Genomic DNA, 25151 nt, shown 5'->3' on the forward strand with positions numbered 1-25151 from the left:
GCACTGAGAACCTGGATAAACACAAGTCTGAGATACACAAATGATTTTGAGCCATGGTAGGTCGCACAGTGACTCAGATGGTTTTGGACAAACGCAGAGCTAAAGTTCCTCCCTTTTATGCACATCAGAGTATTTCTACCTGCTCACTAGAAATACAGATGTTGAACACATAATGCAGAAAGAGATTACTGTAGTTTAGCAGGAGATGAATAGCTGACTCCAATAGCCAGATGAAATATAATTCTGGGACTAGGTTTAAATATTTTTAAATCATGTAGATTTAAATCACCACTTCTAAACTACTCCTGTAGTATAAAAGAGGCAGCACTATTCTTGTCATAGACCTATGTAGGACAGAGACAGTGAGACTGTAAGTATCAACGCTGTGTACAGTTTCCAGGTACCAGAAACAAAAAGATAAGAAAGTGCAACACAGTTAGGGAAGAGTCACATTACAACTTTGTATGTGAAAATAAACTTTGGAAAAATGACATCTCGAAAAGTGATGAACCTATTCAAAAAGACCCTTAAGTCAAGAATGAGGAAATTAAAATCCTTGAACTTACCATGAGACTTACTTAAGCATAATATAGTCGCCACTGAAGGCATGAATACCTGCAAACAAATAACAAAAAAAAACCCCACAAACAACAAAACACCAAGGGGGAAAAATTCCAGTACAGTTGACCAATAAAGTTCAAGAGGTCAATGGAGCCATGTAGGCACCCTTCAGGCAGTGGAAACCAAGCCCATGACTCTTCCAGTAAGCCTTCCTTTCTTTCTTAAGTACTTTTTATACACTATACTTTTTTCTTTTTATTCAGTAATCATGTCAGGTTTTAAGAATGCAGTAGAGATTTTTTTCACTGTTGAAACACAGTCCAGTGTTAGAAATACAATATTTAAAAAAAACCACAGGTGTGGCATGGATAAATATTTTGCAAATATTCCACTCCATTGCACAAATGTGCCTCAAACTAAATTTGACAATAGAGCAGTGTAACCTCAACAGCCCATGCAGTCTTGACCTTTCTGTGGATCTCTCTAGCATTCCCAAAACCAAGATGCAATTAAATATAGATAAGAACAAACTTTTCCTCCTTAGGAAAGAGAAGGCAAATACACAAATACAAAACGAGGGATGACCCATGAAGTATCAATATAGAAGAAGTGTATTACAATCAAAACATTTCAACTACTTGCAGAGACAGCAACAGAAGGATAAATCTCATTTTAAAACATATTTATTGGCAGGAATACTTTAGGTAAAGAGACAGGAAGCCACTATACCACTTTTTTCAAACTGCTGTTGCCAGCTGACTGCCACACTTCAACAAAGATGTAAGTTAGCTGGAGACAGTGTCAAGTAGAATAACATGAACAACAAAACGTGGACAGGTTTAAGAAACTACTTTTTTTTTTTGTGTGTGTGAAGAAAAGCAAAGGTTAAGACAGGGCACTATAATGACTATGTAGATGAAGATTATCCATCCTTTATTTTCTTACAGGTGGAAGACAGAAAAAGTGGTTACTGGTGAGACTCAGCTTCTCATTTAAATGATAGCAGACAGATGACAACTCTTCCACAGAAAATACAGCTGGTTGATTCAGCAATCCCAGATCTGCAACTAACAAATATTTTCCGGTTTATATGTGAACTGAACATCAGGAATCCAGGACATCGTATTCCCTGTGGAGCCATCAAAGGGAGGAAGTGGGAATACCACAGAAACAAGCCAACTGCAAAGGGCAATGTCTGTATGTGAGTTAAAGCAGTTCACAAGCATGGGTGCCCTATCCAATGCCAGTTATGAGTACTGTCCTGTGAAAAGCCTTGTCTCTGAAAACATGTCATTTTGTTGTTTTCTGTTCCTAGGAGAGGAGGGAGTGGGGTGTGGAGGTGAATTCTACATGACAATCTGCAATGCGGATTCCAACAAACCGTACTTTGCATCTGGCAAAAGTTCAGCAAACAAGGCACATTTTGAGACAGAGGTTTCTGCATAATCTCTGATTTTGATTGCCAATTTCAGAGAGAAACACAAAGGTTACAGCCTGGTTTCCAAATCACTATTCAGAGTTACCCTGCAAGGGCACTGGCATCTAGACCATCTTTGCTGGACAAATAGATTTGAGGAAAAATTGGTAATTGTGTAGTGAAGTGCACACAAAAATTCAACAATTAGCAGTACAATGAAAACTTGCTGCTCTACCATAGTAGCACAGCATTAGTTATGAAGCCATCAAGGGTCCTATTACATCTCCACTAGAAATTAGTCCCCAATATGCAAATGACACTTACCTGTTCCAAAATCAATGCCTGAGTGGTGTGAAGGAAATTGTCCTGGAGATGCATTTGCTTAAAGGTAGTGGAGAGTTGTAAAGCTAAAATCTGTGTTCAGATTTTGAGAAAACTTTGAGTTCAGAAGTCAGATTTTATTTCACACTTGTCTTTAATCTTAAGGGAAACAATACTAATGACTGGAAAAAAATAAATTTGTGGTAGTAAGAAGAGGTAAATTTATTCTGAATGAGGACAGGAGCTATGTGTTTACAAAATTACAGTAAGGTATGTCAAGTATCAATGAAGAAACCTTGTAATACCTTGAACGAGTTATCAGACTTAAGGCCCTTTCAGAACATGACAGAGCTTGTCATTTCTAGAAGCTGAAGATTTCTCTCTGCGGCGTTAAGTCTGGCCTACACAAAGTTGCATCAGTTTAATTAAAAGTGTGTTTTTAGATCAATTTAGCAAGCCTACGCAAACCCTATGTGGGCATTTTAAATTTTATTTCAGACTTGCATTAATTTGTCTTAAGGGAATTCCTTCCTGACTTAGGCTAAATCAATAAAAGCCAGAGCAAAATCAATTTAGGAGTGTCCAAACAAGTGTTCACATTGGTTTAACAAAATTGATTTATAAAGCGATTCAAATCAAATTGGTGTAACTTTTGTGTGAAGACAAGCTTGGCTTAGCTAATTTCCTCAAACCAGACTTTTTACAAAACCAACCAAAGTGAAATTTATGGAATTTCTTTCGGAAACTTATTTGCATTGGAGAATTAATCCTCTTCAAAAAGTTTATGGCATTCGAGTAAAAGGAAATTCCGAAATATTCGAGAAGCACAATTGCCAGTTGGGTTATCAGAAATTTGTCTTACTTATTTATTTATGTATCTAGGAGTTCAGTGAAATGAAAGCACAACTTGCAAAATACCCAGGAGATAAGATGTTTCCTGGACACTCATCCCTAAAACTACTGTTTCACTGATTAGACCAAAGAAGAGAAAAAGTTCCCTTGAATCCTATTTTGCATCTGGCAGTTGTTTCACAAACCTGACACCTTGGAGATGATTGAAAATACTAGTCTAGTGTCCGTGAATCCAAAAAAACCCAACACACCAATCCACAAAAAAACGGAGTTCTAACAAAGACATTTGGAGGAAGGAATTCTCAAAGTGCTAGTGGAGTGCAAACGGGTCAGTATTGGAAGCATTTCTAAAGAATGAAAACCTTTCCTCATACAAAGTACTTTAACAAGCTAACATGAAACTTCTTTGTAAGTTTCTGGCATCAGGGCACATATTACAAACTTTCAAATTACAAGATTTTGCATTAGTCAACTAGATATAAGTAAAAAAAAAATTTAGATTATAGAGGAACTCATTGTTTTATTTCACTCCACTCACTTTCTGGAAACTCAGCACATTTCTTCGTGTTACTGGTGATTTCCACTAGTGCCCTCCTAAAGTTTCTAAAGTTCACAGACCTACAATTGGCTCCCCAAAATTAAATTCACATCGATTACATTCAAAAAAATATATAATATGCAGGATATCTTATTGAAAAGTTGAGTATTATTTGAAGTTTTTGTGCAAAGGTGCTTCTGAATTAAGCTTCTATAAGAAAAAATGGAAAGCTATCAGGTAATGAAACACTTTTTCAAAATCTCAGGACTTCAAACAGCAGTTCATCGACCAGTGAGCTGTCCTCACAATTCTCTGGTATTTCTTGCTTTAAGAAGGAGCAGAAATGTTTTCAGAAAGACAAAACAAAAGATTGTTAATAAAATCAATGGCAGAGAGGTCAAGTTATAGCATCTAATTGTAAGTGTAAGGAATGTTAATTATGGACTCAGTGTTACAGTTTCATACAAGCCTATCACAGTCCCTGTTCAGTGTCAGTCAGACACAGATGAGAAGCATTTCTGATGCATACTAGAATCATCCTTGCAAAAGCTCAAGACGGTGGGATAACCTCACAAAAAAAAAAAAATCCACTAAAAAAGTGAAAAAAAATCAGTCTTTAGATTCTAATATACTGTTAGGAATATTTTCAACAGCATCAGTTTTATATTTACAATACTCTCTTAATTCAAAGCAGGCACAGTAAAACAAATAAGAGAGTACTGTATACTGCAGATCCATAAATCCCCTCTGGGATGGAAGCGCCATGAATCGTCATCACGTATACCCCACAGCCACCTTTCCACTTGTTCACACACTAATCCCGTGGCCAGTGGGAAATGGCCTTGCCTAAGATCCGAATACCTTAACAGTGCTATCCTGAAGGTTTGGGCTGTGCTTTGCTTTCCTCTCAAGTAATTGCAGGTTGTCAGCAGAAATTCAATTTGTGCCGATACTTCAAAGACAGAGGTCACACTGGGAAACACATCTCCGTTGTGTTTTTAACCAGCTGCATAAATGGGAGGGAGAGAGAACCTCTGCTATTTCAAAGGCAGAGGTTTCTCAGGCCAGGCGCCATTTTAGAGCAAGGCTGTGCACTAGCTGCACTTCTCCTTCTCAGGGTTTCCTGAGATACTTCTGGCTCCACTGGTCCTGCCAGAGTGGAAGACAGTGGGCCTTGGGACTAACGATGAATACAAAAAACGACATCATAAATTATCCTTCCACCTTACACGTGTTAAAGATTGCTGATCCTGCCCTGTGTCCCCATTCACTGATTTGCACAAGGGATACAGCAATGCTCTCCTGCCCTGTCATGCCACAGTGTCCAAAATCTTTGCAAAGATCTGGCATCAACTGAACTTGTGCCTTAGATTTTAATGACAACCAAGAACCATGGTTTTGGTGTTCTTGAACATGGCCCCAGTGGCTCACCTTCTCTCCCCAGAGAAGAACTGGAAGGTCAGGCTTAACCAACGCAAGGCAAGATGATGTCAAGCAGTCCTTTTCCAAAGTAAACAGATATGACCTCTAAAGGCATCAGGTTAAGGAAGCAGAAAAAAAAAAAAAAAGAAAAAGAGAGAACAGAAAGCATGAAACTCTAAAACTAGGCTGTTACATCCGAGTAACAATATTCTATGAGAAACAGCATCACAGGAGAGGTCAAGAAACCCTGGCTCTGCACAAACTGAATCTATTTTTGCAGAATATACATATTTTTAAGCCTCCTAGTGAAAGAAGAAAGCAAACTTTGGGGGAAAGTATTTTGTGAAATCTGTGTTATTTTAACCTGGAAGTTGGCTTTTTGAATGTAGTTCATAACACCTTTCTCACGGCCGCACTTTTTTATATGACCTATGCCTGCAGCATCTGGGGCATCGCTGAACTTCCACTTCCATGAGAGCTAGTCATTTGCTTATAGGAAAAAAAAAAAAATCTTTATTTTTTACTGTGAAAAGCCTGATTTCATGTCAGAAATCAAGGTTCTTGGCTGTTTGAGTGAGATATCTGAATCTTGATATGTTCCACGTACTGGATGTGGCAATGCTTTTGTTCTTTGCGTTGTTACCATTTTCCACACTGTTATAGGCCCTTCTGCTTGCAAAGATAGTAGTTTCACCCTCACAGTTGTCCGTCTGCTACCAGAGGATGCTAAAAATGCAAACCGTTCATTTTTAAAGAGGCTACCCTTTGCTCACACTGGTTTTAGTGTAAATTAAGTCAATTGGATTAAAGGTACACGAGTGGCAAATTGCTCATTTTTGTACTTCTACAATGAGTTTCTGCCTTACTTTCTTGCTATTTTAATTATATTATTTACCTATTATTCTTAGAATCTATTGTCGTCTCATTATTATTGCTCAGTTTTATCACTGAAATTTCTAGAACCTTTTTGCTAATCAGGGATATAAAGCACTAGTATCACATCTGTTTGTGGCACCTGTCAAAGTGATACAGGAAAAAACATTTTTCTACCCTGAAAGATTTGCAGGCATGATAAAGCCTTGGAAAAATAGATGATCAGAACAAACAAAACTATTGGAAGACATAAAAATCCAGATCAGTAACCAGCACAGCAGCGGTGGTTGGTCATGAAAAAATGAAAACCCTGGAGATTAATATTGGCCTCTGGCAACTCTTCCTATTGTACAGTAATGGAGAGTAAATTTGGTGGAATACATGAGAACCTTACACAAAGCCCTGATGCCTGGTGGGAGCTTTGGATCTGGGCCAAACAAAAAGCAGCAGAGAAATGCTGTGAGAAAGCTACCTTTGCAACATCATGTTACGCAGGGCGGGTTTTCTTTCTTACCTTTTAACCTGTCTGCAGAAGGAACTGGCCTCTTGAGCACTCTTCTTCCATGTTTTGCAACTTACATGGATCAAAAATATGTAACAAGGTCTGGGCTGGACAGGGTTCTCAGAGTTACCTGGTGTCAATGCAGTCATTTGGATGATTATTTACATTTTTCTTTTCTCTCTGTGAAAGCACTGTTGTGGCACACAGGAATCAACAATAATCTTCCTTCCATAATTCTGTAAGCTATTTTGCTCAGCCTGCTTGCCAAAATACTCACTCATGCATATGCAATGAGGTGGAAGAAATATTTCTTTAAGTTTTAAGCCCCTTGGGCCTTTAATCTTGAAGCCTTTTAAATCCAGGATATGATTTTTTTGTGCATATGCATGTATATGTGCTGAAGTGTGTGTACTGGTGTCACTTCTCTTAACTTGTGTGCATACTTGATTGCTGGAGGGCTTTCATTCTCATTTAGATATATCATGTACTCATGCACATGTACAGTGAGAAGAGTTTTTGCCTATTTTTGATAGCATGGAGGAGCCTGATTATCCAAAATGTTTCCTACTACAGCCATAGGGAATAAATATTGATGCCTTTTGTAGTAGGGCAAAAAAGGTAAATGAAACTTTTCAAGGGCACTTGCCATACAATGACCACAGAAGTTATCTTAAGTGTCCAGCATGACAGCAAGGTTTGTTATAGGACTGTGTGAGACAACTTACGAAGTGATCAGCTGGAAAACATACATGTCAAGAAGGATGTTTTCTTGACAGGCTGGACACGTTTTTCACTTGGAAGAGGCCCTCTTTCTGTCTATATCTTTTGGAGGATCGTTTGACTTCTTGGGCTATGGGGTGGTGAAGAGGAGAATGCTCTGGCATTTGATGTGTGCAATAAGGCAAAAGGAAGAATGCAGTGCCCGTTTGCTGGCAGAGCTGCACTTGGGCTCTATTCCCCTCTCTGCTTGAACAGGAGCAATGATGCTAACTTGAACTCGTGTTCTGGGGTATGCTACACTTCCCATTGAATCTGTGTGCAAAACTGAAGTATTAATTCAATGTAGCCTGACAGCCCTAGCCACCATGGAGCCACTCTTTCTCCAGCCTACCTGAAGAAATTTCCTGCCTAAAAGCTAGAGCACTCATCTGAGGGTTGAGATATGAACTTTCAAGACCTTTACTGAAAACTAGCAAGAGTGAATCCCTCAATATACATGGATCTCCTGTATCAGACTATATTTTTCATTTAAACAAAGGTACAAGCATATCTGTATCTTCGAGTTATAAGCAGCATCAAAATGGTAAACTGATTTGGTAATGCCAAAACGCCCAGTTTTTTGTGTCCTGAAAATAGACATTAAAACACTGGAGGAGATGGGAAGCCAGTGATTCGGATCTCTTTGACTCAGATTTCCAAGTAAATTTTGGTGCTACAAAATCACATTTTTTTGAGCAAATAAACAACCCTACAAAACTAAGTTATTACTTCTAACCAAGAGTTACTCACCAGTCATATAAACACAGTGCCAAGAGACAGTTCTCGCCCAAAAGACTTAACAATCTAATGCCCCACGGAGCTCTGCTCTGTCTGGAGAATATACCATAAAAAATAGTAATGAACTGGTAGCACAAGTTCTATGCTCTGAAAGTGGCCCACATATTTATTGCAGCAATTAAAACTTCAGCTCTTGTGCTGCTTTCTACCACTTACTTTCTTAAATTTCTAGCTCTCTAGATTCTGCTTACTGACTCCTACAAATGGCGAGACATGCACCAAAACTTTACCAATTCCTCCCAAACAGGAATTCCAGAGATGTGCAGTCAAGTATACACTGTTTTTAGAGGAGCATGGAGATGAGAGACAGACAGTTGGACGGCTAATTCTGAAAAAGATGTGAGAATTAACCATATTTGATGAAAAATGCAATTTTTCCACCAGAGGTAGGGCTGCGGAAGTCGCAGAGTAGATGCAGAATATATCCAGTATGCCCTGAAGGCATCTGAAGTGAGGAAAACAGAAAACAAATTGCCCATAGTCATGAATTAGCTCTGTGGGTTCTGACTCAAAATCATACACCTTAAAAATCGGGTAGAGGGAGGAAGGCTTTTTTCCCATTCTTTTTTTCTTTTCCATTTATGTTTGTATGAGTGTTCCTAAGCATTAAAAAACGGAGGTTAGGGGAGAAAAATCTAGAAACAAAGAAAGGAAAAGAAGGAGATGTATCTGTCTGATGCTGTTAGATTAAATTAGACTATAATGATTACTGTGTGCCTTCACAAAAGACATTTTGTAACATTTAAGATTTCTGCTAATTGAACGAGGTACATTACCATGCAAAAGAATGTTAGTGAAGGTTGAAAAGGACAAACCAACTATTCTCGTACATCACCATAATTATGCAGCCCCATGTTCGAACAATTACATTTATGTAGACCCACTGTTAAAATCAATGTTACTTGTACAGCTAGTCCTTAATCAATGGAATCAGTCAATTTACCATGGTCACATCCTTCTTCTTAATTAAGACAGTGATATCTCTGGAGCGCAGGGTCTCAAAGAGATAAATAAGTACAGAGGTTGGGAAATGTCAAAGAGGTGACTCCCCGATTTTACTCTCAACGAACTTGGGAGGAAATAAGACAGTTCTCTCAGTTCAGGGAAGCAGCACAATCTTCTAAAGAGATGGCTTAGCATTCATTAAGAAAAGAGCAGGTAGCAGTGTCTGACAGAAATAGCACTAATGAGCAAAGAGCGCTTTCAACACGCATATCCTTCATAGTCATAGTCTGAATTATGAAGGTTGTGCCACCTAAGCCAATTTTAATTAGAGTGAGCATGGACCTCTTTGGACAGTTAGCCTTTCTTTCCAAAATCCATTTCAATATGGTGTCATTTTGTTGTCATAATCAAAATGGCAAAGTGATGGAATAACCTACTTAAAATGTCTGCAGTGTTAAAGCAGATATGGCAAACATCCTCTAATGACACATGTAATAAGGGTATTACCTAGAGGACTTTGACAGTGCGTTCCGTGTTGTCAGCACAGTTGGAATAATGATAGAGGTCTCCTCTGGAATAGGACATAGGTCTTTAAAGACCAGGTCTAAACTTCCTGTTCTACAGGTAAGCTATTAAACTCCCATGCGCCGAAAGAAAAGAGAAAAATATAGATCTACTGAGCCGCCAAATGCAGACGCAGTCATAACTCCAGAGACTTTTTTCCCTCTTCAAAATATACTTGTGCTGTCAAACTGAGATTATTCAGTCCCTCTATAGTAAAACACATGTCAAAGACTACTACATAAAGTGAAACAAACCTGGAAGCTATTTGTACTTGTTTGTTCATAAAGGAGTGACTTTACCAATTATTTCTTACACTACATTATTATGGTATTTACATCATCATCATCATCATAGGATAGAATACTTTCAGTTGGAAGGGACCTGCGATGATCATGTAGTCCAACTGCCTGATCACTTCAGGGTTGACCAAAAGCTAAAGGATGTTATTAAAAGCATTGTCCAAATGCCTCTTTAACACTAACATGACTTAAACACTGAAGAGACTTCTCATCCTGAAGTGCTTTAGATGTCCTAAGTCCAGAAGCCAAGATTTTAAAGGTATTTAGGGGCACAAAAGCCAACTAACTGGAATTTCTCTCTCTGTAGCATCAGTTACAATCCATGACTGACTTCTTGAAATACGAATGAAATACATTGGAACACCAGTGGGTCCCTATCTGTTTTACCAGATACTTTTGGGAAAGGTATGAAAAATCTGGCCACAAAGATCTAAACAGCATTAAAAAAATGGGATCCAGGAGTTTAAATCCATGTCCAAGAGGTATAATGCTGGACTATGAAAAAGCACTTGTAGTAAGCTCAAATCAATGATTCCATAAATGTAAGCTGCAGAAGGCCAAGTGAAATGTCATCGTGAAGCAACTTTACTGCTTCCCAAACCCAAACTAGTACCTGCGTCTGAACACACAGAGCATTTTTGACACAATAATTTAGTTTTGGGCAACGTTTTCAGTTTTGTTTCTTTTCAAAAGGCAGTAAACCAAAAGAATGTCAAAACCCAACTCAGTAGCCAAGAACATCCCCAACTTTCTTTCTTTTCGAAAATAAAAACAAAAATTTCCTGTTTTTCTTGAGGTCATCAATTTGGTTAAAGGAATAAAAAAAAGCAATTTTAGAGAAAAATTCTGAAAAATTTTTGTTCTTTAAATATCATCTGAAAAAAAAATATTGAAAATCTGAAAAGAAAATCAGTTTCTAAACTACAAACTTTTTCTCAGAAAAAAAATTAATCTTTTATTTGATTTACTTTTCCCACAGTTAATAAGAATTTAAATAAAAATGTAAATACTAGAACTTATAAAAAAGTATACCAGAGCAAAAATAAAACTCTGTTGTAGAGATATACAATGAAGTTGTAAACTTTTCTTGTTTGTGGACAGTTCCTATAGACCAATCCATAGCATGAGGGATTGTTTCATTTTCACAGGAAAACTAAAATATATTAAAGTATGTTTCAGTGGGTTAAGACAATGATGGAAAGGAGCCACTCCCCTAGATTCAATCTCTATTCTGTCCTACACTCCTTGTATTGTATCAGCATTGTAGCAATCTCTGTATTTCAGGGCTCAAAATTGGAATATTTTCCCTCCCTTTAGGTGTATTATTAAATTTAATAAATTAATGTCTTAAATGTGCTTCGAGAATTTCAAGGCAAAGTAGAGAAAGTTAGTGTTGTTAAAAACTATTATCTTGAGACTGAGGCAAGAAAACATCCCCAATGTGGTCTACGTATAAAATCATGCATATAAATTCAGTTTGAAGTATTGCTGCAGCAAAAGCAGTAAGAAAAAATTCACACCACCATACAAGAATAAATAATCTGACTTGCAATAGAATTCTTCTCCTTCCCTCTTTCTCTATGTTATGATTTGAAACTCTATTTAACTCCTCTAGATGTATTTACTTCTGCATTTGGGGTATGCTGGTGAAAGTCAAAACTATAAACTTGAAATGGAAGTGATTTGGGGAAAATTACAATTAAAAAATGGAATAATTTTTGCAATGCTTTCTGTAAAGACACAGAATTAAGAGGAAAAAGCCAAGAAAGCTGCAGGGATTAAAGAAGATATTTTAAAAATTTGAAAGCAGCTGTTCAGCCATATGTGCTTACCTTTTCATTTTTTCTCAGCTAGCACTCTTACCCTGGCTCTCTACCAGCCTGGCTTGTTTTTAATCCAGCAGTATCATTGCCTGAATAACCAATAGCCTCCCAATCTTCACAGTGGAATCCGCAGTAAGGAGGCTTTGCTGTGGTAGGATAAAACACACAAATTCTTCATTTTCTTTAATTTATTTTAAATCCTACAGATTCCAGTATGTTGCAGCGTTTCAAGATCGTGAATTCCTTGAGCAACTTGGCCGTGAACCTCACAGCCTATGACCATATAACAATACAGCCATGAATTTGTTTAATAGCCCAGACTGCTATGCCCTCCATTCAGTAAAAACATAAACATGTGATTAACTTTTATCATATGTTTATAACTTTGCTGAAGAGGGGCAATATAAAGTAAATGTTTACCTACTTTGTGGATCTGAGACTTGCAACGGTACCTGCACAGGTTTAAATATGATGTCATTATAAATATAGGCACATGCCTCATCATAGACAAAACTATGAATAAAATAAACTAAAATGAGAGCCAAATATTCCCTAAAACTCAAAAAATTTCCGTTCAGCTCTCAATATCACCTTTTGGAAATGCTTTCCGTGTGCTATCATTTTGCAGAAACTATGTTAGAAGCTGCTAATTTATGTGATATGCTGTCAGGTGTGTTTTGTTATGTGGAAAAGAAATTTCTTATAAACTAATTTAATTTATTTTATACTGAGCTTTGGAAAAACTGCTCATGCTTTTGTCCTTTTGGGTATTTATTAAAGGAAAAGTGTGACAAATAGTAGAACTACAGCAAAGATAGCATATTTAGGAAAGGAAAATTAATCACTGCACATTCAACAATGGATCATATCAACACTGTTCTTAGCCTTGTATGCTTTACATTTAGTGGTCAATCTTTGAACAAACTAGTGTCTGAGCTATAGGCTCCTCAACTCATTCATCACGGCATAACTCTATCATCTTCTGCATTTCTAGAAAATTACAGAAAATAAAACTGTACTAAAATCAAAAGCTGGAAACAGAGATGACATCCATGACAACACTAAAAACAGAATACTGAAGACGTGCAGCCATTCATTCAGTTTACAATTAATGCAACTCAAGATAGATGTCAGCTTTTTTCTAAAGCAATATCCATGAGGTAACCCATAAGAAGTAGTACAAGTTTCCTACAGTTGTAGGACATGAACAATAGAGACCAGTTTCAAGTAGAGATGGGAGAACTAGCCAGAGAAAAATCAAGAATATTATGATACATTTTTATATGAAGCTGAAAGTTGAGCCACATCATAGTGTAACTTTTGTTCAAATACAGTGGCAGCACACAACACAAAGTCTGAAATCATGTACATGGCTCTTCTCCTAACAATGAATTAACCAAAAACTTGTGATTCAGACACTGAAGTGACTGGAACCAGATCATATTCTGACTTTGCAGTTCAATGCCACCTTTGATGATCTTTACTTCACACAAGTTATTAACTTATTTTACAAAGTTACTTCTCTTCTTATTTTTGAACTTCACTGCATTCTGCATATCCTGATTTCAGCCTTGCCAGAAACATTAATGCCAAAATATTATGCCAGATCTTGAGAATTTTGCAGCCAAGTTTCATCCTCAGGAGGATTATTTACTGAAGTTCACTTAATGATCCATATTTTGAAATACTGAAGCAGTCTCATAGTTGAATCTAGTCACTGTCAGTTTGAGTTTATCAAAATATTTCAAAAGCTTCTCAGAAATCAAATTGCATGCAAAAATAGTCTCTCTTTTATAGTCATGTGCTCTTTTACAGAGTATGAGACACCTAGTGTTCTCATCTGCGTAAGCAACCAAGGGATGCTAATCAGAAGGGCTTGCAGAACATCCGTCCCATACGTCTACAATTCAGCACCCACAAAACACATCTAAAGAGCCTGTAACAGGCTTAAGACTCACAGAAAATGAAAGTGATTCCACTTTAATACACTAGAAAAAAAAAGGCGTTTGGAGAGATCAAAAGCACTGAAAGACTAGTGTGAAGTCTGAAGTTATTCATAAAGACATCAGCCTGTTGACCAGGGACACTTTCTTCCAGACCTTAGCAATATGCTGGAATAGTAAAAATAACCAGTCATACTGCCTTTGAAAAGTTCTGGTGGTCTAATAAATATGTCATGCATGAAAACAAAATTTAAAATATGGTTGAAAGCTCTAGCTTGAGAAAAAAGAAACTGCTGTTTTGATAGCAGTCCTTTAAGTCTTGTTACTTAGAAGTTCCTTGCCGTGCCTCATTACAGAGTTATAACTCTACTTAAACAATTTCAAGACTGCATGTCAAACATCAGAAAATAGTTGTGTAGTGAAGAAAAGAAGTCTGGTGTAATAAAGTCAAGAATGGGTTTTGTTCTCTTCCCTCTCCCATTTTCTTCCCATCACAGAGCACTGAATATGTATTGGCACAGCTTGGGCATTGTATAGAATAGACTAGAATTTATTTAGATATATGGCCTTTCATATTCAAGGTTATCTCAAAGCACTTTATGGAGCAATGACTTAGATGATGGAGTGACTGTGTTGGCAAACTTACTGTCATTATACAGTCAGTAATAGATCATACGTAGTCCAGATATCAGATCTGTGAGAAAAAGTAGAAATGTTGGCCAAAGCATGGAGCATGCACCTTAAAAAACCCATAAAGAAGTGAAAAAAGATGCCTAAGGATGGCAATTGCTTGTATAACGGAGTCTTCCTGTGCTGTCTAATGTCACATATCATTCTTTTTCAAAAAATATTGCATGTCCTAGTTACAAATCTGCATGATCACAAGTGGCTGGCAAATGAAAACGGAATCATAAGGCTACTGTTTTTCAAACTTCATATAAAATATAATTTCACCTTTGGAGACTAATTATGCTAGAGAGTTAAGAGTAATATTCTAGTCGCTCTGATGAGAACTTGCACCAGTAGACTCAATGAAGTTAATGGAATGGTTGACATTAATACTGCTCCTTCATAGGATAAATGTGTTGTTACAAATAAATACTTAACAAACACAAAAGAAGGGCTAAGGAGAATCTCCATTATTGATATGGGGGGAAACATAGTGACAAAGGTTGAGGAAAAGGCTGAAGTACTTAATGCTTTCTTTGCCTGTCTTTAATAGCAAGACCAGTCGTTCTCCAGGCACCCTGCTCCTTCAGCTGGAAGACAGGGAGCAGAATAAAGCCGCGATAATCCAAAGGGAAATGGTTAGTGGCCTATTACACCACTTAAACACACACAAATCTATGAGGCTGGATGGGATCCATCCAAGAGTACTGAAGGAGCTGGCAGAAGAGCTCACCAAGCCACTTTCCATCATTTACCAGCAGCCCTGGAGAACTGGGGAGGTCCCAGTTGACTAGAAGTTAGCAAATATGACACCCATCTACAAGAAGGGCCAGAAGGAGGATCCAGGGAACTACAGGCCTGTCAGTCTGACCTCGATGCCAGGGAAGGTAATGGAGATCATCTTGAGTGCCATCATGCAGCACGTACAGGACAACCAGGTGATCAGGCCCAGTCAGCATGGGTTTATGAAAGCCAGGTCCTGCCTGACCAACCTGTCCTCCTTCTATGACAAGGTGACACACTTAGTGGATGAGAGAAAAGCTGTGGATGTTGTCTACCTAGATTTTAGTAAAGACTTTGGCATCACTTCCTACAGCATTCTCCTGGAAAAACTGGATGCTCGTAGCTTGGATTGAAGTACTCTTCACTGGGTAAAAAACTGGCTGGATGGCTGGGCCCAAAGAGTTGTGGTGAATGGAGTTAAATCTAGTTGGCAGCCAGTCACAAGTAGCGGTCCCCAGGGCTCAGTATTGAGGTCAGATCCAGGAAACCTGGTTGATTTTGAAGAATTACCTCCTACAAGTTTTAGAAAGGTCCATCCTAGTCTGTGGGAAGAGACGCAGATGTATACAATGGGTGTCGGGTCAGGGGAAGTAGAGAAGATGGAGCCATAGTCTTCTCTGTAGTACCCAGTGACAAGCTCAAGAGTCAATAGGCACAAACTGAATTACAGTAAATTCCATTTAAACATAAGAAAAATCTTTACCGTGAGGGTGATTTGACACTCAAAGAGGTTGTCTAGAGAGGCTGTAGACTCTCCATCTCTGGGGATATTCAAAACTCAACTGAACACAGTCTGGAGAAAACTACTCTATCTGACTGTGCTTTGAGCAAAGACATTGAACTAGGTCTTCAGAGGTGTCTTCCAATCTCAGCCATTCTGTGATATTGTAAAATTTTAAAAATTAAAATGGAATAAATTTATAAGATGATCATAGAATGGTTTGAGTTGGAAGGGATTCCGAAGATCATGTAGTTCCAACCCCCCTGCCATGGGCAGGGACACTCTCCACTACACCAGGTTGCTCAATGCCTCATCCAACCTGGCCTTGAACACTTCCAGGGATGGGGCAGCCACAACTTCTCTGGGCAACCTGTTCCAGTGCTTCATAACCCTCAGAGGGAAGAATTTCTTCTTTATCTAATTGAAATTTACCTTCTTTCACTTTAAAGCCATTACTTCTTGTCTTATCACCACATGCCCTTGCAGAAAGTCCCTCTCCAGCTTTCTTGTAGGTCCACTTTAGGTACTGGAAGGCTGCTGTAAGATCTCCCCGAGCCTTCTCTTCTGCAGGCTGAACCTCAAATCTCTCGGCCTGTCTTCATAGGAGAGGTGCTCCAGCCATGGGTATAAGCTTAGTCAGGGGAGATTCAGGTTGGATGTTAGGAAGTATTTCTTCTCTGAAAGGGTTGTCAGCCACTGGAATAGGCTGCCCAGGGAGGTGGTTGAGTCCCCATCCCTGGATGTGTTTAAGAATAGGGTGGATGATCTACTTAGCGATATGGTTTAATGGGGATTAGGGACGGTTGGACTCGATGATCTCTAAGGTCTTTTCCAACTTAGAAATCTATGAATCTATGAATCTTTGTGGTTCTCCTCTGGACTCGTTCCAACAGGTCCATGTCCTTTTTGTTTTGGGGGTCCCAGAACTGAACACCGTACTACAGGTGGGGTCTCATGAGAGCAGAGGGGCAGGATGACCTCCTTCAACCTATTGTCCATGCTTCTTTGGACATAGCCCAGGATACAGTTGACTTTCTGGGATGAAAGCATAGATTGCCAGCAATGTATGCTGGCAGCCCAGAAAGCCAACCATATCCTGGGCCGCATCCAAAGCAGCGTGGCCAGCAGGTCAAGGGAGGTGATTTTGCCCCTCTGCTCTGCTCTTGTGAGACCTCACCTGGAATACTGCATTCAGCTCTGGAGTCCCCAACACAAGAAGGACATGGAGCTGCTGGAGTAAGTCCAGAGGGCCACGAAGCTGATCAAAGACTGGAGCACCTCTGCTATGAAGACAGGCTGAGAGAGTTGGGGCTGTTCAGCCTGGAGAAGAGAAGGCTCCGGGGTGATCATATAGCAGCTTTCCAGTACCTAAAGGGGGCCTACAGGAAAGCTGGAGAGGGGCTTTTTACAAGGGCATATAGTGATAAGACAAGGGGCAATGGCTTTAAACTGAAAGAGGGCAGATTTAGATTCGATCTAAGGAAGGAATTTTTCACTCTGAGGGTGGTGAGGCACTGGAACAAGTTGCCCAGAGAAGTTGTAGATGCCCCATCCCTGGAAGTGTTCACAGCCAGGCTGGAGAAGGCATTGAGCAACCTGGTGTAGTGGCAAGTGTCCCTGCCCACGGCAGGGGGGTTGGAACTAGATGATCTTTGAGGTCCTTTCCAACCCTAACTATTCTATAATTCTGTTGCTGGCTATGGTGAGCTTCTCATCAGCCAACACTCCCAACTTCTTCTCCTCAGGGCTGCTCTCAAATCATTCTCCGTGTATATGGGCATTTCAGTGACACATCACTGAGACTGAGATACACAGAATGGTTTAACATATATGCCCATATACACACTCTATCTAGAATAAAAGTAAAGTCCTAAGGTGTAAATTCGCTTCCTACAATACAGAAAAATGACTAAAGGCTGGGTCAGTCTTTCTTATTCTTAAATCCATGAAAGGTGAGTGAGAAGGCAATGGCTTGATTCCTCTCACAGGAATGTGCAGATAACTTTTTCACTTCTCCTTTAAAAACAAAAAGTAGTATCTATATGACACTTTCACAGATTTCATCAGTTTAAAGCAATGATGATTCACAGAACAGGACTCTAGCTCAAGTCACAGAGATCCACCATTTAAAGATAGATTTTCCCTGGAGTCTGTGATGAATTTCTACAGGATGAAAAGGGGTTTAATGTATATCTGCCATATTTGTCCCTTTGCTCCTCTAACCTTTAATCTCCCATTCCAATGGGGATGCATCAAATAAAGTGCACCCTCCAAAGTCTCCTGTAGAGCAGCACTGAATCCCTATTTCTTACTTTCCACAGAGAAAACATAGAAAACCTGTGTGGACCCTCCACATACAGATCTGTGGGGCACTGCTGCCCTGCCCACAAACGAGAAAAGATCAAATGAAGAGTAATTCATATTTATAAGGAATCAATTCCAGCAAGAAATTGAACCAAGAAGCTTTGGGCTCAAAGTAGTGTGGCTTCCTGCTGAGATAAGAAGAAACGACTTTATCTGTCTCTAACCAACTAACTAGGCGTCACGTGTGATGTTCTTGCTTTAATGCCTGCCTTACATATGGTGCCTGATAATTGCATGGATAAGGGGATAGAAATACATGTCACAAAACAGTACCAGCGTGTGAGTGGGATATGCATAAATGAATGGATGTGAATGGCTCCTTTCTAGGCCAATAGGCTTTCTGTCGTGTCTTCATTATGTTTGAGAGTAATCTTCAAACATGCAAGACTTCCCTTGAAAAATATATTAGCAAAAGAAAGATGTAAAAGGTTCTGTGTCATTAAGAGGACTTGACTTTAAGAGCAGTTTATGCTGCCTGGGAAAGAGTAAATAAATAAAGTGCTGATTATAAAATTAACGTTCTATTATACAACCCAGAGGGGAATAATGAAACATGCAATGATTTGTGCGTTGGCAAAAAGATCCGATCTACTGTTCGTCATTTGTATTGTACCTCATATAGTCATAGGACCAGTTAAATCGGAAAATGCTACTTAGCTAGCATCCATTTAGTCGCTAACTCCCTCTAGGAGAAATCTAAGCTGCTAAGAATGCTTATTCTTGGGAGAGCTGAGTCATCTTTCATGATAGAGTATCAGTAGTTTGTGGCTAGGTTGTCAGGATATTAGTGACTATTTCTTAAAGAGCTTTTGATTACCTAGAATTCAATTTTTAGAATTAAAACCAAACAAAACAACGAAACACACACCCTCCAACCCCCAAAAAAACCCCAAACAAACCAATCTATTCTACCATGGGAGTTTTTGTACTACGTTGCTGTTGACGTGATAATGAGGGTACATCTACATTGCAATCGTATGGGGTCAAATTACAGGCTAGTTCAATCACTGACAATGGCCTTCCTGTAGATGTTGGCTGAAAAACCCATTGGAGAACATGCTACCATTTAGCTATATACCATTATGCTCTCTACTCTCACCAGGCTTTGAAAAAATAAAGAGAGCCTTAGCCATCCCTACATGAAGAGCAGAGAGACGCTATTTAGCTTCAGCCTTTTCCTTATCAACTCTCAGCACAAAAAGTTTTCAGATACATATGAATAGGGTCACTACACTCCCAGAATACTCTACAAAACCAGTGTATACCTCGAGGCTCATCAAACCTCAAGGCTCCTCTTTGAAGACAGACTATTAAAAAATAGCTCAGACAAACGAACAATAAGTCATGGGGCTAACAGAAACCAACATGTCAAACACCCTTGCTCTAACTTAGACTTTACAGAAATTACACTGAGGGGCTTTCTTTTCCCCTTCATTATAAAGGCTTAGCTCTGACTCTTAATTGGAAGTAATTGATATCATAGATGTGAGCCAATGATGGGAGATGAACACAAATTGCTTCAGATGATTGTAGGAATTTTGTTTGTGTTCAAAAAGCCACCTTGGCTTTGCAGGAGGCACTGACTTCAACAGGAGCAAGAGTGATCATTAGTTTCCTCATGTATCTATGCCATCCATAAGTATTTGATAAGATCCAGTATCACACAGATGAGGCGTCAAAAAGTGAGAGGAGAAAAAGGGTGATTTGGACACATCCCTCCTGGTAACTTCTTAGGGAGGGTTACTGAACCACCGTGATGTTGCTGAGAATATCCCACCATCCACAGTGTGTGCTTGTGACGTGAAAGCAGGGACAGAAAGAGAGAAAGAAAGAAGGAAAAACAGAAACTAGCTGATGAGTTGGTACTTTGGCAGGATTTCTTAATGTTTGCCAAGTACTTAGTCAAAGAAGCAAGCAGAAGGAAATAATTTGCGTCCTGCTCATGACTTGAGTCATATCCTACTCAGTCAGCCATTTCAAAGAAGTAGCTTCTGCAGTGAGAGAAACACATTGCAGCTGAAAGCCACAATTGATCTTTGGGGGGCTTAAAAATCAATAGTTTTGTAAAAAACACCCAGGGAGATTTTGAAAGAACTGGATTTGACCAAGCAGCAACAAATAACAGTTTTAAAAATGTATTTGGCAAGGAAGTCAAGGAATACCATCAGGAGAAAGTATTGTAGGAAAAAGAAATGCAGGAAGGGTTGAGAAAAGGCAAAGGAAAGAAATCCACAGGGGAGACAAACTCAAAATTACTAGACAAAGAAAAACTGAAAATAAAAAAGCAGAAAAGAAAGAGTGAAGCTGCAGTAATAAATTGAATAATGGGGCCCTACCCTGAAATTCTTCATGTATTAAGGCTCATCATACATGCAAAGAGTCCCAGCGCATTCAGTAATAGCCTTTGTACAAGGTTATCAATGAAGTGGTATGAATAGATCATGAAGAGCTTTCAGAGGGGAGATAAGCAGTTTTCACTTATTGCAGTAGAGAAGAGGAAAGAGAGGAAGATCCGAAGAGAGTTGGCACTATCAGACACATGGGCTATGACAACAGTCTTGCTACCACTTCTGAAGTTGTATAATTGGGTTAAGAACATCTTTCTCAAAGCCATTGATCATTGACTGAGGTTCAAGATGACAAGAATGTCTAAGATTTTTAATTATGCAGTTGAGTATAAAAGGCCATATCTTAAAGAGGTCATGGAGAAAAATAAGCAATACAATAATATCCAATTTTATATTTTTGTCTCCTTTTCTACCCATTGTCAGTAGTGCTCTGATGCAGCGAAGTATTGAGGACTGAGAAGGCAGTAGTGAAAGAACATATGGGACATCTGTAAATGGGCAGTAAATGAGCAGTCAACAGGACCACTCACCTGAGATCACGTTGGCTCCAAGATTATGTTGGGGGAATTAATCTGTAGCTATCTCCCTCTGTCTCCTTGTCCTGTGGTAAGTAGGTACCAGACTTGTTCAGTACACAAGGCATCCCTTGGGGCCACTGGCATACAGGTTTCCCTAAGCCTTAAGACATTTACCAAGGCTTACTGTGAAAACCAAATTGCTTTCATTCTTGACTCCTTTCATTCCATTTGTGTTCTCATGAGTGGTCTCATCCTGCTTTCTTGCAGTTCTTTCATCATTTTTCAGTATGATCTATTCTCATCTGTTCCTTTTCTGTTGACATCTTCCTTGTCTTATGGCTCTGTGAAGTGAATCACAAATTTACAGAAAATTATTCAAAGCAAGATCTCATCTCTTGAAAATTTTGAAATGACACATTGATAAAGCTTAAAAAAAATCAATGTGGAAATTTGTCAAAATTGCAAATAATTTGATTTCACAAATGAGCATTTTGCATCAGGAAATGGTTCAGCCATAAATGCCAACCGGCTCTACCTATCACTTCTCAAAGTCGTAAGCCAAGATCTAGTGGTGACTGCACAATCCATCTCTAAAACAAACAACCTGACAAGCCATTGTATTTCTGAGCATCAATGTTATGGATGAATGACCAGCATGTGCTTGGTAAATTTAGCCCAACGCTGAAAAGTGCTGAGCATCTGCATTGAATTCAGCTGAACTGAAACAACTGTCCTATAACCGCTTCTATATCAGACTCTTTACCCTTATTTTTTTTCTTCCTCCCTTAAGACTTTCTGTACACTTTCAGTAAAAATCTGACATAATCTAAAACTGACACATCAGCTCAGTGTCCAAACAATGCTGTGATCTGGAGTTTTCTTTCTTCACATAATTCTGTATATTCAGTTCCACACATACATAGACCATTGTGGATTGCTCAAACTTATCACATTCAGGAGGAGAGGAAAAACTCACTTCTCCTATCAGATTACTAATAGTTGCCATAATACTTATGGTTATGACTGTGCTATGTCAGTTAGTGCAATATTAACATATTTACATGCCATTTACTACTCAAATGCTAATAAAACAAAAACAGAAAATTAAAGAATGGTAAAATACCTCATTTTAATTTTTTTTAATCTTTGATACTGATATTTTTTGTAAATACGGCAAATGCTTCTAATTATATTTTAACAAGCAGTTATAAAGAGGTATGCCTCCTATTGGATCCTAAATGACTAAAAATGACCTACTTTAATTTTATTCATTATCTCTAACTGTTATTAGAACCTGTATTTGACATATGTGGATATTATTTGATCTTTTCAAACCACATTCATTCTCATTAAGAAAGCCCCAAGACATTTTCTTTCAGAATATTTTTCAAATATTCTGAGATTTTGCTTGTTATGTGAAATGTGACAGCACTTTCAAGTTCTTTATTATAGTTTTTTTCTACGGCAAGAACCAATTATCTCTTCCCAGTACCAGTGTCTAGTTTTGAACTCAATATTCAAGCAATTAGTGTCTGTATCTGTAAATTAATACATCTATATTGCTAATGTAGTTTTAATCATACAAAATAAGTAAGAACAGCCTTTTTCACTGTTGCTAAATGTAAAGAAATGTTTATTTAAAGTTAAAGTGAAATTAAACTAGGAGCGGACAAGCAATGGATGTATAATTTTTTATGACACTTCTGATTTTCTGAAGAAGACCACTTAAAGGAACATTACCTTTTTTTTTCAAATAGAGTTGTCTGTTTTACACAAATAGAACTTATTTTCACACTTTTAAATTAAGTGATTGCTGACTATATAGATATCTTCATGACAGCCTCAACTCCATTAAAGTATTTGAACTTTTAATACAAAAAACTGCATTTTAAGTTAGGTTTTTTCAGCATAGCTGAATGCTATGATGAAAATGTGTCAAGTCAGAAATTATATTTAGCTATAATTAAGTACCAGCGCTACGAATTATTATGAATACACAGTGATTGATATAGATTTTACTGTTTGTTATAAAGCTCTTTTTTGGGGGAAGTATCTGTGATATTTACTAGATCACAGAAATGAATCTGGTTATGTACAGATGCATCAGATTTCAAAATGTATTTCATCAGTAATCTATACAAAATAGTTCTGGTAAATGAAAACTAATTTCTGCATTTTGTTTTCTGATCTTCCCTGCAGAAAATGAGTAATAATCAAACTGTATTACACAGATTTGAGTTCATTATTACCTTCTTATGTTAATCACCAATTAACGGTTTCTTTCTCTCATGAATGAAAATTCTATAAATATTTTAGGTCCACTTACTGATATGCTGATGGATGGGTTTATCTGACCTGCAGATGGCTGTTGTTACATCCTATTCATAGTGACTGTCTTGGAATGTCTGTCCAGAAATGTTAGAGAGGAAAATAGAAAAGTTGAGAATGAAAAGAAAAATGACTAAAATGACATTGTCTGCTATTCAGTTCAAATTTTGTGTAATACTCACAATGTTGCATTTCTTTTCCTGATGTGTAGAGATTATTCTTATACTAATAGCCAAGTGAACAAGCTGATGACAAAAAAAAATGAGTCTTGGCTTAACATGGGACTGTTGCAGTTAGAATTGCCTTAACTCATCTTTGTTAGATTAGATGCAAAGAGAAAGATGTAAATATTAATTCAGGGAAAAGTTTTCCTGGGAGTTTCAAACACCTAAACAAGAGATCGTTGAAGAAGGACAGTAGACCTGAATACTCGAAAAATTTAGTGTTCAGCTCTATATCCAACCATCACAGCTGGCCAGTGTCTCCAACACTGTGAACCAAACACCCGTATCAGTTTACAATCCAACCCAGAAAGTAACTTGATAGTTAACCTGCTGGTTCACTCACCCTGCTCAAGAAACTCCAGGCAGTCCGTAACTGGCCAACAAGAAATAACATCAGAAAAGGGTATTTCAGGCTGGCCTGATACAAAAGAAGTCCTGTCCTGCCTGTATGCAAAGGCTCATGATAGTGTGAGGGTACAGTGGTTAAAGAACATACTGTATAAAAAGTGGGAAAGTGGAGCAGTGATGCCAGCTCGTGGCCAGTCTCTGCTCTCTAGGGGCCAGATGCTGCTTGCATAATTCATAAGATCTGCTGGCTCAGTGATCAACTCACACCAGTCCTCAAATCAAATAACCAAACTGGGATTTGTCAGGGATATGTCTGCTCCTCCACTGACCTTTCCCCACGCACTCTGACTGGTGCTGAACAAAGCAAGGCATAGAGGGGACTGAGTAACATCTGCGCTTTGAATTTGCAACTTTTCTTGTTGACTCAGAGATCTGACTGCCCAGCTTCTACTGTCACTAAAACATAGATATTAGCAAGATTTTCTCTTAAACCTGTTACAAATAATAGTTTTTAACACGAGAAAACGAGGTCTTTTATTTTTTCCTGATCTTGTTCTTGGAAATAATTAAACTATTTTACCCTGTTCAGCCTGAGGCAGATATTCGACCCCAAAAATTTCAGTCAACATTTCTGAAGTCTGAAAAAGTTACAAACTGCTGAAAACAGCGTCCCATATTACATAGCCTTAGGTAAACATTTAGAGGCATAACCATAAAATCTAAAAATCTAAAACATCCACTTAGGTCATTTGCATGTGGACAGAAATGCAAACATTTTGGAGAGTTCATTGCAAAAGAAGTTGCACAAAACTAAAACCCAACAAGTTCAAGCCAAAATTAGTCTTGGAGATTAGTACTTAACTCAATGAAGAAACAGAAAACATGCTTAGACTCCAGCCATCCTACACCTCCATCTTAGGTAAAGAGTCAGAAGGATTTGATCTGTGCCCAGTTCACAGAGCAAGCAGAGAAGTCATGTCCTCTGTGCCTGTAAGCAACACACATGAGGAGTGGTTGGCTAGCCAGAGAAGAAGGCATGGCCAGGTAGAAAAGTTTAGCAACCTGATGGAGTGTTGTTTTAAAAAGCAAGGCAAAAATAAATTAGTAATTTTGCCTAAATAATTCATCTTCTGTTCTCAGAAGAACACTCTTTTTCTACAACAGGTACTTTTTGGTGACCCTTTGTCATAGAGATGGATATTCCTGCTAGAGAAAAGAAGCTTGGGTTTTG

The sequence above is a fragment of the Tauraco erythrolophus genome, chromosome 4, assembly GCF_009769465.1.
Source record: "Tauraco erythrolophus isolate bTauEry1 chromosome 4, bTauEry1.pri, whole genome shotgun sequence".
Taxonomy (NCBI): domain Eukaryota; kingdom Metazoa; phylum Chordata; class Aves; order Musophagiformes; family Musophagidae; genus Tauraco; species Tauraco erythrolophus.